This window comes from Dendropsophus ebraccatus, chromosome 3, assembly GCF_027789765.1.
Source record: "Dendropsophus ebraccatus isolate aDenEbr1 chromosome 3, aDenEbr1.pat, whole genome shotgun sequence".
In the NCBI taxonomy this organism is placed as follows: Eukaryota; Metazoa; Chordata; class Amphibia; order Anura; family Hylidae; genus Dendropsophus; species Dendropsophus ebraccatus.
In genome coordinates, this window is record NC_091456.1 from 176663332 (window position 1) to 176687261 (window position 23930).

Below are 23930 nucleotides of genomic sequence, written 5' to 3' on the forward strand. Positions count from 1 at the left end.
CCCCATAAAGAGCTGATAGAGAAGTTGGAGAAAATTGGACTTAATCCCTGGATAGTTCAGTGGATTTGTGGTTGGCTGAAGGATAGATATCAGAGGGTTGTGGTGTATATTCCGAGCAGAGACTAGTTACAAGTGGTGTGCCACAAGGGTCTGTTCTGGGTCCTATTCTTTTTAATATGTTTGTAAGTGACATAGGAGAAGGGTTGGTAGGTAAAGTTTGTCTGTTTGCTGACGACACAGAAGTGTGCAATAGGGTTGATATTCCTGGAGGTGTCAGTAATATGGAAAACGATTTAGCTTTGCTAGATACGTGGTCCAAACAGTGGAAATTGAAGTTCAACGTTTCCAAATGTAAAATAATGCACTTGGGGAGGAGAAATCCTCTATCCGAGTATCACATCGGCAGTTCTGTGTTGGAAAAGACTTCAGAAGAGAAGGATTTAGGGGTAGTGATTTCTGACAGCCTTAAAATGAGTCATCACTGCAACCAGGCGGTGGGGAAAGCAAATTGTATGCTGGGGTGTATAGCTAGAGGTATAACCAGTAGGAAGCGGAGATTGTGATCCCGCTGTATAGAGCTCTGGTGAGGCCACATCTGGAATACTGTGTCCAGTTCTGGAGACCTCATCTAAAAAAGGACATTGATAAAATAGAACGGGTCCAAAGACGGGCTACAAAAATGGTGGAGGGTCTGAGGCATAAACCATATCAGGAAAGACTTAAAGACTTAAAGGGGGGACATGATTGAAACCTTTAAGTATGTTAAAGGACTAAATAAGGTTCAGGAGGGAAGTGTTTTTAGTAAAAAACTGAGCTCAAGAACAAGAGGACACAGTGAGAGGTTAGTTGGGGGAAAGATCAGAAGCAGTGTGAGAAAATATTATTTTACTGAAAGAGTAGTAGATACCTGGAACAAACTTCCAGCAGAGGTAGTTGGTAAATCTACAATAACAGAATTTAAACACGCCTAGGATAGACATATATCTATCCTAAGATAATAAGAAAGAAAATACTAAAAGGGCCGACTAGATGGACCCAGTGGTCTTTTTCTGCCGACAATCTTCTATGTTTCTATGAATAGCCACCATACTTCCCTTTTGGTGGCCAAAAAAAACAACTACTGCATTTTACCCTGGCAATTCACCATTAGTGATGGACACAATGTCATTACATGGAGGAAAGAAGGAAGGAAGGAAGAAAGGGGGGAGGAGTGGAGGAAATGGGCAGGGGCGGATTAACTTTACCATAGGCCCCGGGCTGTTTACCAGGCCTAGGACCCCCACCCCACTGTAACTATGGCAGCACTAGCGTGGTGTTTATAGTACAGAATAGATAATATCATGATGCCTTGATTTGTGGTAAAAATTGTGATAAAAAAGCAGCGATTTTTTTTTGCAAATCATGGCAGAACTGCAGCCAGGAGACAGTACACCACTGAAAGTATGTCTCAGGTCCTCGGGCTACCACCCGAAACAGACATATTATAATCCGCTACTGGAAATGGGATGGAGGAAGGAGGAAGAAGAGAGGGGAGGGATGGAGGAGGAAAGGAAGAAATAAGAGGGGGAGGGAGAAAGAAGAAAGGGGAGGGAGGAATGGAGGAGGAGAAGGAAGGAAGGAAGGAAGGAAGGAGGAGTGGAGGAAATGGGAGGGGGAGGAGGAAGAAAAAGAAAGGGGAGGGAGGAGGAGGAGAAGGAAGGAAAAAGGGAAGAAGGAAAAAGAGAAGGAAGGAAAAAAAAGAGAATGGGAATAAAGGAGAGGAAAAGAGAAGGAGTAGGAAAGGGCAGAGGGAAGGAAGGAAAGAAAAAGAGGAGGAAGGACAAAAGAAATGAACAAAAAGGGAAGGTGAAATGAAGGAAAAAGGAAAGAAGGAAGGAAGGAGAAGAGGAGAAAAAGGGGAAGCAGGGAGGAAGGACAGAAGGAAGGGATGGATAAAAGGTGGAAAAAAGGAGGGAAGGAGAAGGGGAGGAAGAATGGGAGGGAAGGAGGAAGGAAGGAAAAGGGGAAGGAGGAAGAAATAACAGGAGGAAGGAAAGCAAGAAAAAGGGAAGAAGTAGGAAAGGACAGAGGGAAGGAAGAAAAAGGGGAGGAAGAAGGAAGAAAACAGGAGAAGAAGGAAAGAAAAAGGTAAGGAAAGAGGAAAGAAAATAAACAAAAAGAAGGAGGAAGGATGGATGGATGGATGGAAGGAAGGAAAAATGGAAGGAGGAGGCAAGGAGAAAAAGGATGGAGGGAGGGAAAAGGGGAAGGAGGAAAAAAGGTAGGACGGACTGAAGGAATGGATGGATGGATAAAGGGTGGAAAAAGGGAAGGGAGAAGGAGAAGGAGAAAGGAAGGAAGCTTCCTCATCGCTCACACATTATATTGCAGTCACTGTTGGGTCCCGAGCCCATGACTGTTCCCTGATATCAGTAGCTGACCTCAGTAACCCTGGCAGAGGAGCACAGCAGTGATCTCTGCTGTATGGCTGACCCAGCAGGACTGTGCTGTATAAACTGTACTGCTCCCATTGTAAATCCCACAGAGAAATCCCATGGCTTTGCTCATGAATATACAATATCCACCATAATCCCATAATCCCCAGCGGGTACATCGATAAACAGCAACTATCAGGACGGGTGTATAGACTATTATGAAGAACACTGTATCCTCCCCTGTATGGCATGTTACTGTCTGGAGGGATTAGTCATTGTGTATGTCCTTCTATATATGTAGCGGCAACGTCCTCTAGACTGCAAGCTCAGTCCGATAATATAAATGTCACACTTCTATCCCCCTGACTCCAGTGAAATACATTACATGTGAAAACGCCTATTTCCTTACCAGGCCTAATGCACATAGGAGATGAGATTAGGTGGCAGAGATGGCTATTTACAGAATGAGCCGGGCAATCTGGAAATAGATTTTTATTTTTAATCTACGGGAGGAGAAAGTGAGAGGATTAGGAGATCGTCTCCTCCGGATAGTCTAAGTGGGTAATTTACTGCAAGGTCAAAGACACAATGCATTGATCAAGGAGACTCTATGTAATATGGGTATTTTTAGTGGTATTTTTGAGATTTCTGGGCAATGTTATAGTAAAGCGACCCCTACAGGGGAAATGTAGTACTACATAGGGGATGCAATGCTCTCAGTCCCCCCCAATGATATCCTTGGAATAGGGGGTAACATTCAGACTTGGGATAGCCCCTTTAAGTGTCAAAAAACTCTTCTAAATGGCAATTTTTTTAAAAAATAATTTTTAGTGATTTTTTTTTCTAATTATCTATTTACAATCTATATAATATAATAATCCAAAAAGTCTTCCACTTTTCATTCTCCCCTTTAGAAATAAACTAAACTAAAACCTCAAGTTCTGTCTGTGATGATAAGGAGCAAGATGTTGTAAAATGATCTGTACAGCATTACAGCAACAGGTGACACCAGTAGATAGAGAAAACAATAGAGGAAGCTCACAGCTCAGCCTCCCCCTTCCTGTGGAAAGACCTCACAGAGTACGCCCAGTCATGGTCCTAGTATGGACCATCTAGGACAGATACCTTGGAGTGGAGTGGAGCGCAGGTGTCAGATGCCGAAGCAAAAACTTAGCACGCATGCTCAGTGTGAACTAGGGCTATAACACCACGGCAGTGGATCAACCCTATGAAGTAGAAAACTTTATTGCAACGTGTTCCAGCTCCTTATTACATAGGAGTCTTCCTCAGGCTTTCATGTCAATGGGACAGGTCCTGTCCAATGTTCTCTATGTCAATGGGGGTTTGCTATCTTAGGACGGATTCAGACTACGGATTCCGCATTCCGCCAAAAGAATTGACACTTCAATTCTTTCGGCGGATAGCAGAATCGGCCGGCCCATAGTATGGTGTCTATGGAGCCAGTGGAAAGGCGCATGGCCATGATCGCGTTCTAGCGACGGAATTCGGCGGAATTTATCTGCAAGAATTCCTCAGTGTGAACCCACCCTTAAAGCATAACTTTAAATTCTCTAGAAAAAAAACATTTCAGGCAAGATGGCAGCTCCCATAATAATTTACAAAAAATTATAGAAAACATCTAGATCTAACTAGAACAAAAGAAATCTAGGTATTAAATATAACTCTTATAAGTTGACTAGTGCCAAACTGGTAAAACTGATATTCATCTGTATCTAAGGTATATCTACTTCTGGGAAGCTTTGAAGCCATAGTACAGGGTTGGTAAAATATGGCTACTTTCTCCTCAAAAAAGGACCACACCTGTTTATTAAGTGTATTGTAGCTAAGCTGCAATACCAGACACATCCTGTTGACCAATGTGGCACTGTTTAAAGAGAGTTTGGTGACCCCAGACATTAAACATGACTGAAGAGATTCAAGGACTTAAATTTCCAATTATGTTTTTTTCCAGGGCAATGTTCTCTAACTCACGGGTTCAGTTTAATGAAAGTTTCATGTAGAATAACAATAAAAAAGCAAACGTTATGAATGTTCCTTTCCTTCCCCTCCAGGCAGTGTACCCTGTGCTGCAGCCTTGCGTCCTGTGCTGTGAGATTGGTAAAGCACATGTTGTCAATGTAACAAAGCGCCTCAGTCCTGAAGGCTTGTTTACTGCATGAACTCAGCCGCTCTATGTGTGAGAAACACAGACCAGATAGCAATTACAGCTAAAACAGCCCATTATATACAAGACTATAGCTACTATAATACTGCCCCTATGTACAAGAATATAACTACTATAATACTGCTCCTATATACAAGAATATAACTACTATAATACTGCTCCTATATACAAGAATATAACTACTATAATACTGCCCCTATGTACAAGAATATAACTACTATAACAATGTCTTTATATACAGGAATATAACTACTATAATACTGCTCCTATATACAAGAATATAACTACTATAATACTGCTCCTATATACAAGAATATAACTACTATAATACTGCCCCTATGTACAAGAATATAACTACTATAATACTGCCCCTATATACAAGAATATAACTACTATAATACTGCTCCTATATACAAGAATATAACTACTGTAAAACTGCTACTATATACAGGAATATAACTACTATAATACTGCCTCCTATATACAGGAATATAACTACTATAATACTGCTCCTATATACAAGAATATAACTACTATAATACTGCTCCTATATACAAGAATATAACTACTATAATACTGCTCCTATATACAGGAATATAACTACTATAATACTGCTCCTATATACAGGAATATAACTACTATAATACTGCTCCTATATACAAGAATATAACTACTATAATACTACCCCTATATACAAGAATATAACTACTATAATACTGCCCCCTATATACAAGAATATAACTACCATAATACTGCTCCTATATACAAGAATATAACTACTATAAGGCTAGGTTCACACACAGTATATTTCAGTCAGTATTTTGGTCCTCATATTTCAACAAAAACCAGGAGTGGATTGAAAACACAGAAAGGCTCTGTTCACACAATGTTGAAACTGAGTGGATGGCCGTCATTTAATGGCAAATATTTGCTGTTATTTTAAAACAACGGCTTTTGTATGGAAATAATGGCAGTTATTTACCGTTATATGGCGGCCATCCACTCAATTTCACCATTGTGTGAACAGATCCTTTCTGTGTTTTCAATCCACTCCTGGTTGAGGTTGCAAAATACTGACCAAATACTGACTAAAATATACTGTGTGTGAACCCAGCCTAATACTGCTACTATATACAGGAATATAACTACTATAATACTGCTCCTATATACAAGAATATAACTACTATAATACTGCTCCCTATATACAAGAATATAACTACTATAATACTGCCCCCTATATACAGGAATATAACTGCTATAATACTGCTCCCATATACAGGAATATAACTACTATAATACTGCTCCTATATACAAGAATATAACTACTATAATACTGCTCCTATATACAAGAATATAACTACTATAATACTGCCCCCTATATACACGAATATAACTACTATAATACTGCTCCCATATACAGGAATATAACTACTATAATACTGCTCCTATATACAAGAATACAATCCAGGATAAGAGAGTTAGCTAGTTATGCAGTGATACATCCATTATTCCCTCTTTTACTATATAACTAGGGAGATAAACACTTCGGGAACACTTAGATGACTCACGGACTAATACTTTTTCTGGGGGCTTTCAGGACATGCCCCTGGCATTGACTATTATTAACATGACAAAATTAATTTCCCTTCTTCGCTTCTCTATAATTGATTTTATCAAATGACAAAGGAAGTCGTGATGTTCTGGATGATGGATATGTTCTGCTGACCTCATGCGGCAACACAATGACCAAGTTATAATGATTTTTGTCAAAACTAAATGTAATGTCCTAATTTCTGCCAGTCTTGATTTTGATTAAACTGTACCTAAACAGCTGGTCCTGAGCCCTTTGGGGCACATGGACGTCAAATGGGCCAGAAAAATACGTTTTTGCAAACAAAAGCCAGCCAGCCTGCTATAAAGTTTGCAGTTAAGGATGAATGATACTACAGTAAGTTCTGTTTTTGCAAAATGGTGGCTGGAGAAGATGGATGCCCTATACAGATTATGGGGGGGGGGGGGGGGGGGGGGGATTTATCAAACATGGTGTAAAGAGAAACTGGCTCAGTCGCAACCAATCAGATTCCACCTTTCATTCCTCACAGACTCTTTGGAAAATGAAAGGTGGAATCTGATTGGTTGCTAGGGGCAACTGAGCCAGTTTTACTTTAGACTATGTTTGATAAATCTCACCCTATGACTCAGAATTACTTTATAGATATTACTAGCTCATAGATATCCCATGATGTAGGATTCAGATGCTGGTTAGGATGTTCTGGTGTAGTCACATTAATGGGGGAGATTTATCAAACACTAGAAAATGTACCCGGCGCTGCCCAGGTATAAAGTGTCAGTGTGTATAGGGGGTCCTGTATACCTGTAGTATAGAGTTGGTGGAGGTGCTGTATACCTGTAGTATAGAGTTGGTGGAGGTCTTGTATACCTGAAGTATATAGTTCGGGGGTCCTGTATACCTGTAGTGTATAGTTTGGGGTTCTGTATACCTGTAGTATAGAGTTGGTGGAGGTGCTGTGGCAGTGTTATCCAGTCACAGTATGGTGGTATTGGTCAGGTCTGGTATGGCAGTGTTATCCAGTCACAGTATGGCGGTATTGGTCAGGTCTGGTATGGCAGTGTTATCCAGTCACAGTGTGGCGGTATTGGTCAGGTCTGGTATGGAGGTGTTATCCAGTCACAGTATGGCGGTATTGGTCAGGTCTGGTGTGGCAGTGTTATCCAGTCACAGTATGGTGGTATTGGTCAGGTCTGGTATGGCAGATTCATCCAGTCACAGTATGGCGGTATTGGTAAGGTCTGGTATAGCTGTGTTATCCAGTCACAGTATGGCGGTATTGATCAGGTCTGGTATAGCGGTGTTATCTAGTCACAGTATGGCGGTATTGATCAGGTCTGGTATGGCGGTGTTATCCAGTCACAGTGTGTCGGTATTGGTCAGGTCTGGTATGGCGGTGTTATCCAGTCACAGTGTGGCCGTATTGGTCAGGTCTGGTATGGCAGTGTTATCCAGTCACAGTGTGGCCGTATTTGTCAGGTCTGGTATGGCAGTGTTATCCAGTCACAGTATGGCGGTATTGGTCAGTTCTGGTGTGGTGGTGTTATTCAGTCACAGTATGGCGGTATTGGTCAGGTCTGGTATAGCAGTGTTATCCAGTCTCAGTGTGGCCGTATTGGTCAGGTCTGGTATGGCAGTGTTATCCATTCACAGTGTGGTGGTATTGGTCAGGTCTGGTGTGGCGGTGTTATTTGGTATGGTATGACGGTGTTATCCAGTCACAGTATGGTGGTATTGGTCGGGTCTGGTATGGCAGTGTTATCCAGTTACAGTATGGTGGTATTGGTCAGGTCTGGTATGGCAGTGTGGAGTAGGGGGTCCTGTATACATGTACTGTATAGATGGAGTAGGGGGTCCTGTATACCTGTAGTGCCCTGTATATACATGTACTGTATAGATGGAGTAGGGGGTCTACCACTTATTTCTGTGGATCTATTGTGAGGCAGCTTCCCTAGCAACCATAGATGCCTGTGAAAATGAGAGCAGTAATCCTATTGGTTGCTAAGGCTCTCAACTGCCGTTTTCTCTGGGCAGCTGCAGCTAATTATGTGTGTGCAGTGAGGAGATTTTCCCATTCATCTCTATGGGGCGCCGCTCTTTCCCCTCCCCCTCCTCTCCTGTACATCTGGCAGGGACGGGAACTTCGCTAAAACCTTCCCGGGCACCCAATGTATCTTTTTTTTTTTTTTTGCACCCAATGTATCTGTGTGCCAAATTTGGGGTCAAACGGTTCAGGCGTTTGGAAGTCTATATGGGACAGACGGACAGACAGACAGACTTTCATTTTTATTATATAGATAGGTCTGCACCCATTAGTTTGGAACTACAGCACTAAAAGTACAAAGACAAGCAAGAAAGACCTGCACTAAGGAAAGAAAAACCTGACTACTACCACAAAAGCTTAAAGAGGTGTTCCACTCAAACATAACTTTTGTTATGTTGCTAACTAACAATTTATTCCATACTTGTTATTATCTATTCAGTATCCTTCCCCCAGTTCTGAGCTGCTGCTTTCTGCTAAAAACACAAAAATCGGTGTGAGCTTTTCTCTCAGCCCCCCCCCCCCTTTCTGAGACAGCTGGTTTAAACAAGTCCCTGGCTGGTTTTATTTGCAACATTGTAGCTTCTTTGTAATATTGGGAGGATTAATCACAATGAGTTCATTAACAACTTGACCTCAGAATAACCCTCACAGTATTACAGAGAAGCTACAATGTTGCAGACAAAGTCTGCCAGGAACTTGTTTACATCAGCTGTCTCAGAAAGAAGGGTGGGGGGGGCGGAGAGAGAAGCCCACACACAGATGAGAACTGGGGGAAGGAGACTAAATAGATAATGGAAGGAATTGTTAATCTTACCATGGGCAGCAACATATCAAAATTTATGTTTGAGTGGAATACCCCTTTAATTTGCAGGAAGAAACAATTCCAGAAAGCTTTTGGAAAACCCTGCTCCTGCCTAGGCAAAGCCTACCTAAACCAGCATTAAGATTTGTGTTACCTATTTTTATCATGCAAAGGGAACTGGTAGTTACCACTATTCAAAGCTACTCCATGTCTCTGGCACTTACTGCACACTACCATCAGGGGCGCCCCAAGCACCATCCAACAACAGACATACACATGCAGGGAACGCCCCAGAGGACTACTGAGGAAAACCAAACACTTGCTGCCAAACCTCACAGATTACAGCTGATGGCTGTAGATCCCAGCAGGACACTCTATGATCATTTAGAATGGATTTTTCCTTTAAGTAGAGACGTCCATGCCCCTGCTGTGAGATACACTTTATGTTTGCTAACCACCTGACAATCATCAGAACAAATACATCACCCAGACAGCAGCAGGCCGCCTATACCCGTTCACAGTTTGCATATCACGTTTTCATCGCTTCCTGTGACAGCGCTCCTTGTTAGCTGCAATCTCATTTACAGCGTGTACCAAGAAGCTGCTGACACGGGGACAGGGGTTAGGTGACAGCACCCGCTGCTTATGTCACCAAACAGGACAGAAATATATTAAATCTGGAGAGATATTAACCCTTTGAAGGAACATTTATACATTTTATACTTTTAGGCCTAGTTTACATAATGTATGTTTTGAATTAGTCACGGACGTTGTTGCGATTTGCAACAACGGCCGCGATGAATTCATAATATGCATTGTGCTGAAAACAATGGAATCCCGACCGAAGTGTATACACATACTATACACTCCGACCGGGATCCCTAGCGGCCGCTATTCATTGAATAGATGCCCCACAGAACTGTCAGCACTTTCCATTGTGTGCAATGTTGAATTGGGATGCGGGTGCGCCCGCATTCCAATTCAGGCTATGTTCACACTACGTAACAGACCCGCCGTTCTGTGACCCCGGCCGGGTCACGGAACGACCGGTCTGTGCCCGGATCATCGCGGCATCAGCGTGCGCCCGCATCAGAGCTTCCCATAGCCCACAGGGAAGCAAGCGGCCGGAGCCGCTCACTTCACTGTGTGCACTGACAGGGCTTTCTGCGGCCAGAATTCACTGAATTCCGGCTGCAGAAAACTGACATGTCAGTTTTTTCCGGCGCCGCATGGGCTCCCGGCCGGAGTGCATACGATGCGTGTACGCTCCGGCCGGGATCCCATTGCACATAAGGCTATGTTCACACTACGTAAAACTACGGCCGTAGTTCTGCGGCGAGAACTACGGACGTAGTTTTACGTAGTGTGAACATAGCCTCAACATAAATAAAGTTCATCCGGACGGGATGATCTTCACAGACACCGGCCGTTCTGTGACGTGGCCAGGTCACATAATTGCCTGTGTCTTACAGCGTGTGAACCTGGCCTTATGCTGTAATACCTGTATACCTTGTATTCTGGTATATTAATTCAGAGGAGATTTTCCAATGCTTAATCCCTGTATAAAGACCCGACCTTCCCCCATTGTTGATTAGGAACTGGTGTAAGAGATCATAGGGTCCCTATGGGTCTGTATTATGGGCCTGTAGGGACTCCATTTTCTGCCATGTGGTGCTTCTTGAGACTCTAGTCTAACCTAGAGACAGTGGTGTACATAGAAGAGTGGGGACCCATAGATTGAGATGTTACTCATATAACGGCCCCATACTTAAACGGGTTGTCCTATGGTTATGACCTCCCATGCACATGATACAGAATGAATGTATAATTGGGGGGGACACCTGCTGGGACCCCCTACAATCTAGAGAGAGGGACCAGAGTCTCCTTTTAGAATGGAGCTGCAATCACGTATGCACATAGCTGCTCCATTCACTGTCTATGGGAGCTGCTGGACAGATACACAATAGTGTTTATCCATCCCCCACCCCACCCCCAACTTATATTGGGTCTGTCAGGTATCTCTGATTTTCTTACCGGATACAATATCTACACATTTTACCTTATCCTCATAGAAAGGAAGCAATAGAAGTGTGAACAAAGCCGTGTAGATGAGCATGAGTAATCTAAGTCAGACTGGTTGCTATGGACTCTCTGCCTAGCAACATCCTCTACAAGTCTTAGTTGTTAGGCAGTGTATCCATAGCAACCAATATGCCTCAGATTACGCGTCTTCACACCAAGCTCTTCCTCTTCTCACCATGTCATATTAAAAACACTAAGGGGGAGATTTATGGTGTAAACTGGTGTAAAGTAGAATTGTCTTAGTTCCCCCTAGCAACCAAACAGATTTCACCTTTCATTCCTTACAGATTCTTTGAAAAATGAAAGGTGGAATCTGATTGGTTGCTAGGGGCAACTAAGACAATTCTACTTTACACCAGTTTGATAAATCTCCCCCTAAGTCATTTTCTTCTGTCGTATATAAAAGCTATTATAATAGAGGTACAGTGTCCCGGTTCACCATAAGCCATCTGCTGCCGGGGAAGCCAGCCTATTCCTGTTATTAAGAAGCCGATGTGTATCTGGATGGAGGAGGTTTTAGTCTCCAGTCTCTGTATCCGCTAAAATTCTGCAGTCGCTGTTTACAATTATTCGTCATGAATCATCCGCTCCTCCATATGTTCATATCAAAACACCATTCACAATACCAACAGAATGACACCATACAATACATTGTAATATTTACACCGGCTGACGACTTTAACAATTTGCCAGCTGGTTAGTTACTACTTTTTTAGTAAGTTTTGGACAGTGTGAGAAAAATGTAATAGTTGGTAATGTATGCCTCCAGTTTTTCTCCCCAAGTCATACCCACATGCTTCCAGGGAGCCAAGATATGGGTCGTGATATATAATTGAGGGCGAAGTGGGTGGGGCATGACACAAAAAAAGAGCATCAAAAACAGAATCCATGTGTCAGGCCCCGCCTCCTCAGGCACTATGCATAAAACAGTGATCTGTTTAAAGTGATACTGTCACCCCCCTTACTCTTGCTTCATTTCATCAGTTAAAGGGAAGCTGTCACCCCCCGTGCCAGGGTGAAGGCCGCCTGACCCCCCGCTAGAGCCCCGGATACTTACCCCATCTCTTCAAGTCCCGCTCCTGGAGCCGGTGCGCGCTGCATAGATGAGTCCGACGCCCATTCACACATACATATCCATTAATTCTCTATGGGCATCGGACTAACCAATGCAGCGCGTGTGCCGGGCTTCCCACAAGAATATCTCTGTCCTGGGACCGGCTCCAGGAGCGGGAGTTGGCAGGATGGGGTAAGTATCCGGGGCTCTAGCGGGGGGTTGGGCGGCCTTCGCCCCTGCACGGGGGGGGCGACAGGTTCCCTTTAAGAGTGTCGACTAGGCGCGGCTTTACGTAAGTTGGGCCCCATCTCTCAGATGCGTATCAGGTGTGTATCTGCCTGAGTCCTATGATGGTGGTATCAAGAATGAAAAGCACATGCCAGGGGTGCAACTAGAAATGGCCGGGAAACTCATGATTGGGCCCTCCCTTCTCATCCCATCCCACTGTAGATAATTCGCCTGTTTGTTAGCCCTCTACCCAGTAGATAGTAAATGCATCTCCCCTGCTATCCTCCCCAGTAGATAGTGCCCCCCATGGTAGGAATCTACCCTAGTGCCCCACCAGTAGATAGTGTCCCCCTAAATAGGCATCTCCCCTAGTATCCTACCTCCCCCAGTACATAGAGTCCCCCATGGTAGGCATCTCCCTTGGTAGTATGATGACTCAGGGAAAAAAAATGTAAATCAACTGTTGTCAGAAAGTAAGAGGTAAGAGGTTTGTAAATCCCATCCCATGCCCATCCCATATTACTAATGAATATATACCCACTATAGTGTACAGGCATAGGACAGACGGAAGCTAACCCAAATATCCTACCTTGTGACACCCATCCGAAGCAATAAAATACTCATGCCTGATTTAGGTTCCTAGGATCTTCCCATATTTTCTTGGAGAATAATAATAATAATAATAATAATAATAATAATAAAAGATCAGAACAAAACTGACAAAAATAAATAAATAAACAAATATAAAACCCTTTGCCAGTAATCCATGGGCAATGAAGACTATAATCACATGGTTCTGTACGTTGCATTATGTAACCTCCTCTAAGCACAGATTAACCCTCTTACTATAGAGAGCCATGGTGGCTCAGTGGTTTGCAGCGCTGGATTTCTTATATAAAGTGTAAACCGGAGGGAAGTTGTTGGATATGATGATGCCTATTGAAATTCATTGAAATTACTAATACGTGTGTACATTAACACATGAGTGCAGGTGGAGGGTCAGACTATGCAGAACTAGCCTGTAACAATGGAGACTAGGGATGGTCCGAACCTGCCGAGGTTCTTGTTCGTATGAACCCCAACGCTCGGCAGCAGATTCCCGCTCTCTGCCCGCTCCGTGGAGCGGGCGGATACAGCGGGAGGAACGCCTGGAAAACTGGGATACAGCCTATGGCTATGGCTGTATCCCAGTTTTCCAGGCGGTCCTCCCGCTGGATCCGCCCGCTCCACGGAGCGGGCAGACAGCGGGAATCATTACCGAGGGTTCGGGTTCTTACGAACCCGAACCGAACTCGGTTTGGACCATCCCTAATGGAGACCCATGGGTGTGCATAAGAGCTGTATACACAAAACTGTGGTAGCTAGCATCTGCACTGAGCACAAGTTCTTTTATTCTTGTAATTCACCTTTTTCCAACAGGAAAGAGCAATGGAGCGCTTTCAGCTAAAAGGATTATCAGCCCGAGCTGTCCTTACAGGACTGCATCACAGCTCTAGACTCCGACATTAAATACCATGGGGCTAAAAACCCCACACATTAACATACAGCTGATCTGTAAATAACATTATATGGGGGAGGGGGCTGCATCTTGTGATGGATCAGACCACGCATTAGTCAGCACTAATGTCATTACCGCATCTACAATGACATTACAGTCAAAGAAGACGAATATCTAGAGCTGTGCGACACAGTGCAAATGTAATATGTTGCAGAGGTGAGTTTATTGGCTTCTCAGAAGTAGCAGAGCTAAGCTGATAATATACCAGGAACCATGGTATCTCAGTTGTGATTTAACATATATAGGCCATGTTCACACAACGGAAGTTTTGAATTAATCATGGCCGTTGTTGCTGATTCCCAACAACGGCCGTGACTAATTAAAAATTTACGTGCACTGCAGGCTGAGGGAATCCCGGCTGGTGTGTATACACATAGGGGGAAGATTTATCAAACAATGTGTAAAGTGAAACTGGCTCAGTTGCCCCTAGCAACCAATCAGATTCCACCTTTCATTTTCCAAAGAGTCTGTGAGGAATGAAAGGTGGAATCTGATTGGTTGCTAGGGGCAACTGAGCCAGTTTCACTTTACACCATGTTTGATAAATCTCCCACATAGTATACACTCCGGCCGGGATCCCTAGTGGCCGCACAAAAAACTGACATGCGCCCGCATCCCAATTCAGCACAAAGAAAGATCATCCAGTTGGTACTGCCGTACCAACGGGAATGACCTTCACAAACACTGTCCGTTCTGTCACCCGGCTGGGTCACAGAACGGCCGGTGTTTTACGCCGTGTGAACATAGCCATAAGAAGCAAATGTTAAAGTGAAACAGTCAGCTGGAATTCAGGTTCAAAACTGAGACACATGATACCTTTCACATATCTGTCTGTGCTTCTATAACATAGAAAAATACTTTTATTCTCCTATGAAAAGAGCTCCTAAAGACTGTAATGTCTCCTCGCTCCCCTCCCATCCCTCCCTTGCCTCCAGCTGACACTGTCAATCAAGCAAATACAGGGATGGAAGGGGGGGCGGGGCGAGGAAAAGTTACACCTCAGAAGCTTGGGAACGCCATATGACGTACACAAAAACATGGACTCACACAAATGCATAGTTTTTTTGCAAAAATGGATGAAAAAAATGTAGAGTGAACCAAGCCTAATCCCTTTAAATCAGAAAGCTACCAAACCATGGTGCCTCTAAAAGATAAATTACACATTCGGCTCTGCTGCATCTGTATGTTTATATGGGTGACACTAAAATTAAGTTATATGGTAAGTAAATTAAAGTAAGTAAAGATATGGTAAGTTTACAGGTAGCACGCCCTGAATGTGTGATACATAGCAGACTTGAGTTTGTCATATGTAGACGAGATGTGGGTCACATATAGGAAATCTTAGTTTTTTTAAAATTAAAGGAGCTGAGACTGATAGATAAAGCATACCTGACTTTCTCAAAAATCGTCGAGCTGTGTTGGTCACAAGCCTGAGTTTGTTTAATGTATGAAGGCTGAGCTGATGTAGCAGTGCTGAGTCATATAGGAAAAAGGATATCTTCTTTGTGGTTTTACATAGGAAGAAAGGTCAGCTTTCCCATCAGTCATGATTCAATGTCCAAAGAGTTAAGTGACAAAGTCAGCTCTGCTACATCTCTCAGTGATGCAAATATAACGAGATTACTGCTAATATTAATGATATGTCCTCTCACGTTCCAGGAGTGTGCACAGAAGTCACTGCATCTGCTCAGGGGCCAGCTTCACAACATGACAGCTGCTGGCAGTGACATAAGAATACGTGAACGGGGGGGGGGGGGGGCATGCGGGGTACAGATGGAATACAGGGGGGGGGGCATCTAACCAGAGAATTGAGGGAAAAGCAATAATTATTGGAAAGAGGGAGGATAAAAAAAGACGCCAAGACCGGCTCAGCTGGAGACAATAAATCAATAGCCATTAGCCAATCACAGTCAAGCCAGTAGAGCAGCGTAAAAAGAAGACGGCTATTGCTAGGCAGAACTGCTGATCACTATACGGCAAAGACCGCGGGAGAGAAGCGATGTACAATATATTACCATATAGTCCCATATGTGTCACCAACATGAGGCTGCACAGAAAGGTCCCTGTGCCGTATAGAAAGTCAACGATATTATTAATAGAAATAGGGAATCGATCCAGAACAAATTGAATTAATTCCGAATTTCCCAAAAGAATCAGATTTTAACAAATTCTTCAGCCTGCTGCTATTGAGCCAACTCCATGGAGCACAGCTATTTCTCATTCTCTCCATTACATTGGGTTGGGATCAGGGCTGAGTTGTTTGCCAGTAGTACTCACCCAGGGCTTGCTTTCCATTACTTCTCTGGCCATACAGAGCATAGTACATACTCATCTCTGCAATACCATGACATGGTGCTGGGGAAATTACACTGAGCAAGCTGGCACTGTGTTGGGCTGATGATCTATACAGAACAGTATTATAGATGGGTTACTGAGGAACTGGCTTTGCAAGGTGTTATGTGGGCAGAAATGAAACAAACAGGAGCAGCACAGCAAGGAAGGGGATACACTAAGCACCAGACTGATGATGACAAGGTAAAGGTAGGCTGCAGCACTGTGGATATACACAGTAGTAGGTACACTGATATTTAGTCAAAGTACAGCTGCCCTGAGCTTTATGGGTTATGAGAGGGAAGTCTTGAATTACCTTTGAGGCTCAGTGTGGATCATGTTCAACAGGCACACTGGTTCTGATAGTTGGTACCTACCTAGCCCAAGCATTTACTCACCCTGTGTTCTGTACTGATTTAGCTGTTACCAGAGACAAATTTTCTATAACAACAGGCAGTTGACAGCAGATGGCAGGAAGGGGAGACACCTAGTGGCCAAGACTAGCACAGCGCCATATTTAAAAATGTGTGAAAAATTACATGGAGGGAAGTTGAAACAACAGTGCCCATTAAGCAGACAGCTCTAGGAGACCCAAGTGTGTCATATACTACTCCTAAGGGCGATCGAGGAACTTTCAAGTTGGTCTGAATCAGATCAACTCCCATGAATATAATACATCACCCTGGTATATATCACCAATGATATGTCTGCTTATATAGAAAGGCAGGGAGACAGTTTGAGTATTTCCTGCGCTTTTATATAGTCACTGTCATTTATATAGTGGGATACGAAGGAAAATTTGACACCTTATTCCTGCCATAAGTTTATATTTAGAAAAATCTGATTAATAATGCATATAGGAACGGGGAATGACATGCTGCAGCTGCTCCCGAGCTGTTTCTCTGTTCACAGTTTACAGGCTATGCTGCAATGCTTGCTTATACAGTATGGGGTTTCTGTGCTGACAGTATTGTTTATGTGAGGGCCCCTGCTGGCATTATATGGAAACACTCTGCTGGCATAGTAGAAGGGTGTTCTGGTATTATATGGAGAGCCCTGCTGGTATTATATAGAGAACCCTGCTGGTATTATGTGGAGGCACTCTCCTGGTATTATATGGAGGCACTCTCCTGGTATTATATGGAGACACTCTGCTGGCATAGTATGGAGGCACCCTTCTGGTATTATATGGAGAACCCTGCTGGTACTATATGGAGGAACCTTGCTGGTATTATGTGGAGGCACCTTTCTGGCATTGTATGTATCCCCCGCGTTAGTATTATATGGATGCACTCTCCTGGTATTATATAAAGGCACCCTGCTGGCATTGTATGGAGAAACTCTGCTGGCATTATATGGAGGCGCCCTGCTGGCATTGTATGTAGCCCCCCCAGCTGGTATTATATCGAGGCACTCTCCTGGTATTATATGGAGCCCCCCTGCTGGTTCTATATGGAGGCACTCTCCTGGTATTATATGGGGGCACCCTGCTGGCATTGTATGTAGCCCCCCTGCTGGTATTATATGGAGGCACTCTCCTGGTTTTATATGGAACTCCCCTGCTGGTTTTATATGGAGGCACTCTCCTGGTTTTATATGGAACTTCCTGCTGGTTTTATATGGAGGCACTCTACAGGTATTATATGGAGCCACTCTGCTGGCATTATATGGAGGCGCCCTGCTGATATTTTAAGAAGGCTCCCTGTAGACACTGTACGGAGGTCCCCTGTTAGCATTATATAGAGGCCCCCTGCTGAAGTTGTATAGAGGCCCCCCACTAGCATTATACGGAGGCACCCTTCTGGCACTGTATGGAGGTCCCCTTCTGGCACTGTATGGAGGCACTCTTGTATGGGGGGACTCTGGCAGGTTTTATGATGGTATGTGAGGGGTGATACAGAAAAAACAATTCTCTTGCATGTGGCATCTCATCATAAAATTCATCTCCTGTATGATTTATTACCATCACATAAACCCAGCGAGGCATCACACGTTTGGCAGCAGAGTCTGTGCAGATTGTTAGAATAGGAAAATAGCTCTAAAAACAGAGAGTCAGGCAATGCTATAAGTGTTAATTATTGTCTCCAGGAAGGTGTCACTTACAGCAGCGGCTTACGTGAGTCTCTGCGGCAGAGAAGTCCCATACTTTGTGTTCTGCATTGCAAATGACTTCTGCCTATTCTGTATATGACGGTAGGGAGGAATATGTCTCGGGGATATCTCCCATAGAGGATCCAGTGGTCTCCGGATTCTCACTCTCCAGCAAAACTACAATACTAAGCATGCCCTTACCATGCATTACAGGGGTTTCCAGTGTATATATATATATATATATATATATATATATATATATATATATAAAATCTTATAAACCCTGTTAGATAGGAGCCCTCTATTTAGGGGCCTCAATAGTCAAGAGATGAGGAGCCACCATAGGGGGATATAAAGAGGACCTGTTCCATCCTATAGTACATAGACAGCCCATTGATGTGTGTTTTCTCACTGCAATACTTCTTTTCTCCTGTTGGGGAGCTGCAGGGAAACGAAACCCTTACTGACATGTTTTCCCACATATCAGAGCTGATCGCTGGAGGTCCCTGAAGAGGGGGACACTTTGTCATCAGTATATTGTCAAGGGATGTTTCTCACAAGTAGGGATTGTCCAACACAGAGAACCCCTTTAAACATTTTAAGGGCCCTATTCCACCGGACGATAATTGTTAGCATAATTGTTAACGATTAACGATCTCAAACGACCGCTATTGCGAAAGACCTGAAAACGTTCACTCATTTCCATGGAACGATAATCGTTACTTTTGATCGTATTTGCGATCGTTTTTTTCTTCGCTACTGCGTTCGTATCTACTGCGAACGATGTTTTATTCAATGCAAACAATTTGCGATTGTTTTGGGAACGAGCAACGATTAAAATAGGTCCAGGTCTTATAAAGCGATCAACGATTTCTCGTTTGGTCGTTAACCGTTAACTGCATTTCACCCGAACGATTATTGTTTACATTCGAACGATTTAACGATAATCTGAACGATAATCGTCCGGTGTAATAGGGCCCTAAGTCTATGGCCAATCAGCCATCATTAGCACAGAATCACTTTGGGACTATATCACAGCAAACTCAATTGGGAGCAATGGAATTTTAGTAAAAATACTTCAGGGTTAGTCTTGAGCGGAGTTGTCAAACTGAGTTTGGAGAATGTTGCCAAATCCAAACAGTTCAGCAACTCCGCTCAACACTTTTCAGGGTATAAATCTAAAGGGGTACTCCAGCTATTTATTTTTCTTTAAAATGAACTGTTTTCAGAAAGTGGCACAGATTCGTATCGTACTTTTAAAGATCTCCAGTCTTCCAGTACTTATCACTTGCTGTATGTCCTGCAGGAAGTAGTGTATTTTTTCCAGTCTGACACAGTGCTCTCTGCTGCTGAGCAGGAGAGGTTTTCTATGGGCATTTGCTACTGCTCTGGACAGTTACTGACATGGACAGAAGTGGCAGCAGAGAGCCCTGTCTAATACTGGAAAGCATACACCACTTCCTGCAGGACATACAGCAGCTGATAAATACTGAAAGACTTGAGGTTTTTTGTTTTTTTTAATACAAATTATTTACACCTTGGTCAGTTTCTGTCAAGAGTTGATCTGAAAATAAATAAATAAATGAAAATTGCTGGAGTACCCCTTTAAGGCGCCCATAGAGCTGATACTAAAGTTGGCCAAAGCCAACATTATAAGGGGTATGCCAGCCTCCAAAACACAGTAATCACTGAACTCAAGGAGATCAGTGAAAAAATTCCAATGAAGTACTCAATCAAGAGTCTCCACTGATGCCCTTAAAAATTTAAATATGCAAAACAAGAGTCCGTGGAGCCTCGGTTGCCAGCCTCCCCACTCATTATATACAGATGATGTGCAAGAAGGATTGGGTGTCATGGATCTTCAATGCCCAACCCTATTGTTTTGGGAGTGATAAGCCAGTGCCGGAGCCACCCCACCCTATACCATAGAGATCACATAAATGTTTGCCGTACTCATGTCTATAGGAAAGCTGGGAGAGATAACTGCTGGCCGTATAGTCATCGGCCGCCAGTCATTAACAATATATGGCCCCCTTTAGGTTGTGATCATGCGCTACCCCAGGCTTTGTGCATCAAGCAGAGGTTTTCTAGGTTTATAGGATAAAAATCCTTCGATAGGAAGAAGAAACGTCTCCTGGCCCGACCTTATTACTGCCGAAATGGAAACGTGTCTAGTAAACAACTTGGATAAATCAACATGAAGGCGAGTCCACAACCTTGTATATCCTTGCACACAGTAATTAAATCTCTTAGCAACAAATCTCATCTTCCTAGGTCTTCAAAACTGTTCATTAAATGGTGTTGAGGCTGCACGGAAATCACACGGTGTCCTCTGATAACCACTGCAGGGACACTGAAGAGCCTTTGATTCCCGCTCCACAAAAAAGGTCAGATTCGCTGTCAATTAGTCGTGCGTCAAGTGCAAAAAACAGATGTGCCATTCCTGCAGCAGATCCAGCGGCTAGATGAAGACAAATACCTGGGAGACCCCGGCAAGTCAGACAGACGGCTAATGCGTCTATTTGTACAGTGTATTTACCTCTGGCTGGTGAGTGTATGACTACAAGGCTGAGGGTATAGAACAGGGGTATACAGGGCAATGCCCAAATAATACCGCCATACGTGGCGGTATACATGTTCCTAAATAATGACAGGGGTAAGGGTAAAGTTCCTGGTTAGGTAGGTGAGTGAAGTGGTTTATTGTAGAGGCTCCGATAGTCTAGGGCAGAAGATAGGTTAATAGTAAAGGCCTTGGTAATCTAGGACAGTAGATAGGTCAATGGTAGAGTCCCTGGTGACCTAGGGAAGAAGACAGATTAATGAGAGAGTCCCTGGTAATCTAGGGCAGTAGAGAGGTAATGGTAGAGTCCCTGGTAATCTAGGGTAGTATACTAGTTAATGGTAGAGTCCCTGGTGATCTAGGGTGGTATACTAGTTATTGGTAGAGTCCCTGGTGATCTAGGGTGGCATACTAGTTAATGGTAGAGTCCCTGGTGATCTAGGGCAGTATACCAGTTATTGGTAGAGTCCCTGGTGATCTAGGGTGGTATACTAGTTATTGGTAGAGTCCCTGGTGATCTAGGGTGGCATACTAGTTATTGGTAGAGTCCCTTGTGATCTAGTGCAGTAAACTAGTTATTGGTAGAGTCCCTGGTGATCTAGGATGGTAGACAAGTTAATGGCAAAGTACTGTACTTGGTGATCTAAGGCAAGAGTGAGGTTAATAGAGTCCCTGGTGATAATAGTAGTGCCCCTGGTGATCTAGGGCAGTAGAGAGGTTAATAGTAGAGTCCCACGTGATCTAGGGCAGAAGACTGGTTAATGGTAGTGCCCCGGTGATCTAGGGCAGTAGAGAGATTGATAGAGTTCCTGGTGATCTAGGGCAGTAGATAGGTTAATGGTAGTGCCCCTGGTGATCTAGGGCAGTAGACAGGTTAATAGTAGAGGCCCTGGTGGTCCAGGGCAGTGATGGTTTATTTACACAACTCATAGGCTGTTCCAGCACACTTGTCCAGCATATAAGTACTGGGAGGCAGAGGGAAGTCATGCAGTCGGCTAACACATACATATTTGTACCCAGTAAATGTATCTCACTCTGTAAGCGTATGTATAAATCTACGACCGCAGGGCTATATTTATGGAAAATAAGCGTACTGGCCAAATAATAATACTTCAATACAATGCCCAGATATCACCACCATATAGTTCCTAAACAGGCATAGTGTTAATGGTTCCTGGTGGTCTGGGACAATGAAAGCATCAATTTTAAATATCCAGGTGGTCTAGGACTGCAGATAAATGGTCCCTGGTGGTAAGGGGCAATAGAAAGGTTAGTGGTACAATCCTTAGTGGTCTCAGGTAGAAGAAATGTTAATTGTAGCACCCCTGGTGTTCCAGAATCTAGTAATTAAAGAGATAGTTTAGAAAAAAAAATTCTTTTAAATCAACTGGTCCCAGCAAGTGTCCTAGAGACTTGTAATTTACTTCTATTAAAAAATTCCCAGTCTACCAGTACTCATCAGCTGCTGTATGTCCTGTAGGAAGTGATGTATTCTTTCAAGTCTGACACAGTGCTCTCTGCTGCCACCTCTGTCCATGTCAGGAACTGTCCAGAGCAGCAGCAAATCCCCATAGAAAACCTCTCCTGCTCTGGGCAGTAGTTTCCTGACATGAACAGAGGTGGCAGCAGAGAGCAATGTGTCAGACTGAAAAGAAAACACCACTTCATGTAGGACATACAGCAGCTGATAAGTGCTGGAAGACTTGAGATTTTTTTAATAGAAGTAAATTAGAAATCTCTGGTACTTGCTGGGACCAGTTGATTTGAAAGAAAAAAACATTTGGTGAACTATCCCTTTAATAGTAAAATTCTGCCCCCTATTGACACAAATAGGAATAAGAACAAGTATAGAACTGGGAGGAGGGCACATCCATTGCTTGGGTTCCTTCTAAAACTACAAAACATCCAGCTACCTCCTTGCTAATACTAACATAAAAAACACATCTCAGTGAACTGGTGACCATATCGATCCTCGGTACCAAGGGTAAAGCCTATTTTCGGTCCTCCATTAGAGAGGAGAGGTCCTCCGGGTCCACACTCTTTCCTTTTTTAACCTCCAGTCGCATCCGTTTTCCTAGAATAGCGGAGAGATAATGGTCGTGTAGCGGCTGCGCTCGCCTGGCTGGGTCACACACACAATCAATTGCTGTGTTCACAGCTATATCACAGACTGACATTTCTATTAGCAGCAGCCCGGGAATGGATGACGGTCACAGATAGATTTTTCACAGGTGAGGAGAAAAGTAACCGTATAGCAAAAACAATCTAATAATGAAGAAGCCAAAAATATCATTTAATATCAGGAAACCAGACATGTATGACGCTAGAGCACAATGCGTTCTAAAGACAGTGGGAAATTGCCTCAACTTTTTCTTTCTTAAAGGAGTACTCTGTCAAAATTGTTTTTTCTTTCAGATTGACTGGTGTCAGAAAGTTATATGGATTTGTAATTTGCTTCTATTTAAAAATCTCAAGTCTTTCTATACTTATCAGCTGCTATATGTCCTGCAGGAAGTGGTGTATTCTTTCCAGTCTGACACACTGCTCTCTGCTGCCACCTCTGTCCATGTCAGGAACTGTCCAGAGCAGTAAGCAAATGGCCATAGAAAATCCTCCTGCTCTGGTCAGTTCCTGACATGGACAGAGGTGGCAGCAAAGAGCACTGTGTCGGAGTGGAAAGAATACACCACTTCCTGCAGGACATACAGCAGCTCATTAGTACTGGAAGACTGAAGATTTCTAAATAGAAGCAAATTACAAATCTATATAACTTTTTGACACCAGTTGATTTGAAAAAAAAAACCTTTAAGGGAATACCCCTTTAAGGGTGCGTGGGTCTGTATTCTCATTTGAGCAAGCAAATAGGGAATAATTTGCAGATCTGCTGCGGTGCGACCAGTGGGACCCCTGCAATTGATATTGAAAACGGAGAGAAAATTATACACAAAATGAAAAGAGTGCAACACACACATGTGCGGCCATTGCTTCATTTATTGTTTATGGGGCTTCGG

General features: G+C 43.4%; 1 protein-coding gene across 3 annotated transcripts in view; it reads right to left on the reverse strand.

The window, feature by feature from the left end:
• Positions 1-23930, reverse strand: part of MAPK4 (mitogen-activated protein kinase 4) — a 64005-nt gene that overhangs the window by 34501 nt on the left and 5574 nt on the right. The window contains exon 1 of one of the 3 annotated variants that reach the window (XM_069964818.1): positions 11075-11128. The exons of the other annotated variants lie outside the window; for them this stretch is intronic. The gene's annotated coding sequence lies outside the window, so the exon portion shown is untranslated. Of the gene's footprint in view, positions 1-11074; positions 11129-23930 lie in introns of those variants that run through there. 3 annotated transcript variants of the gene reach the window in all.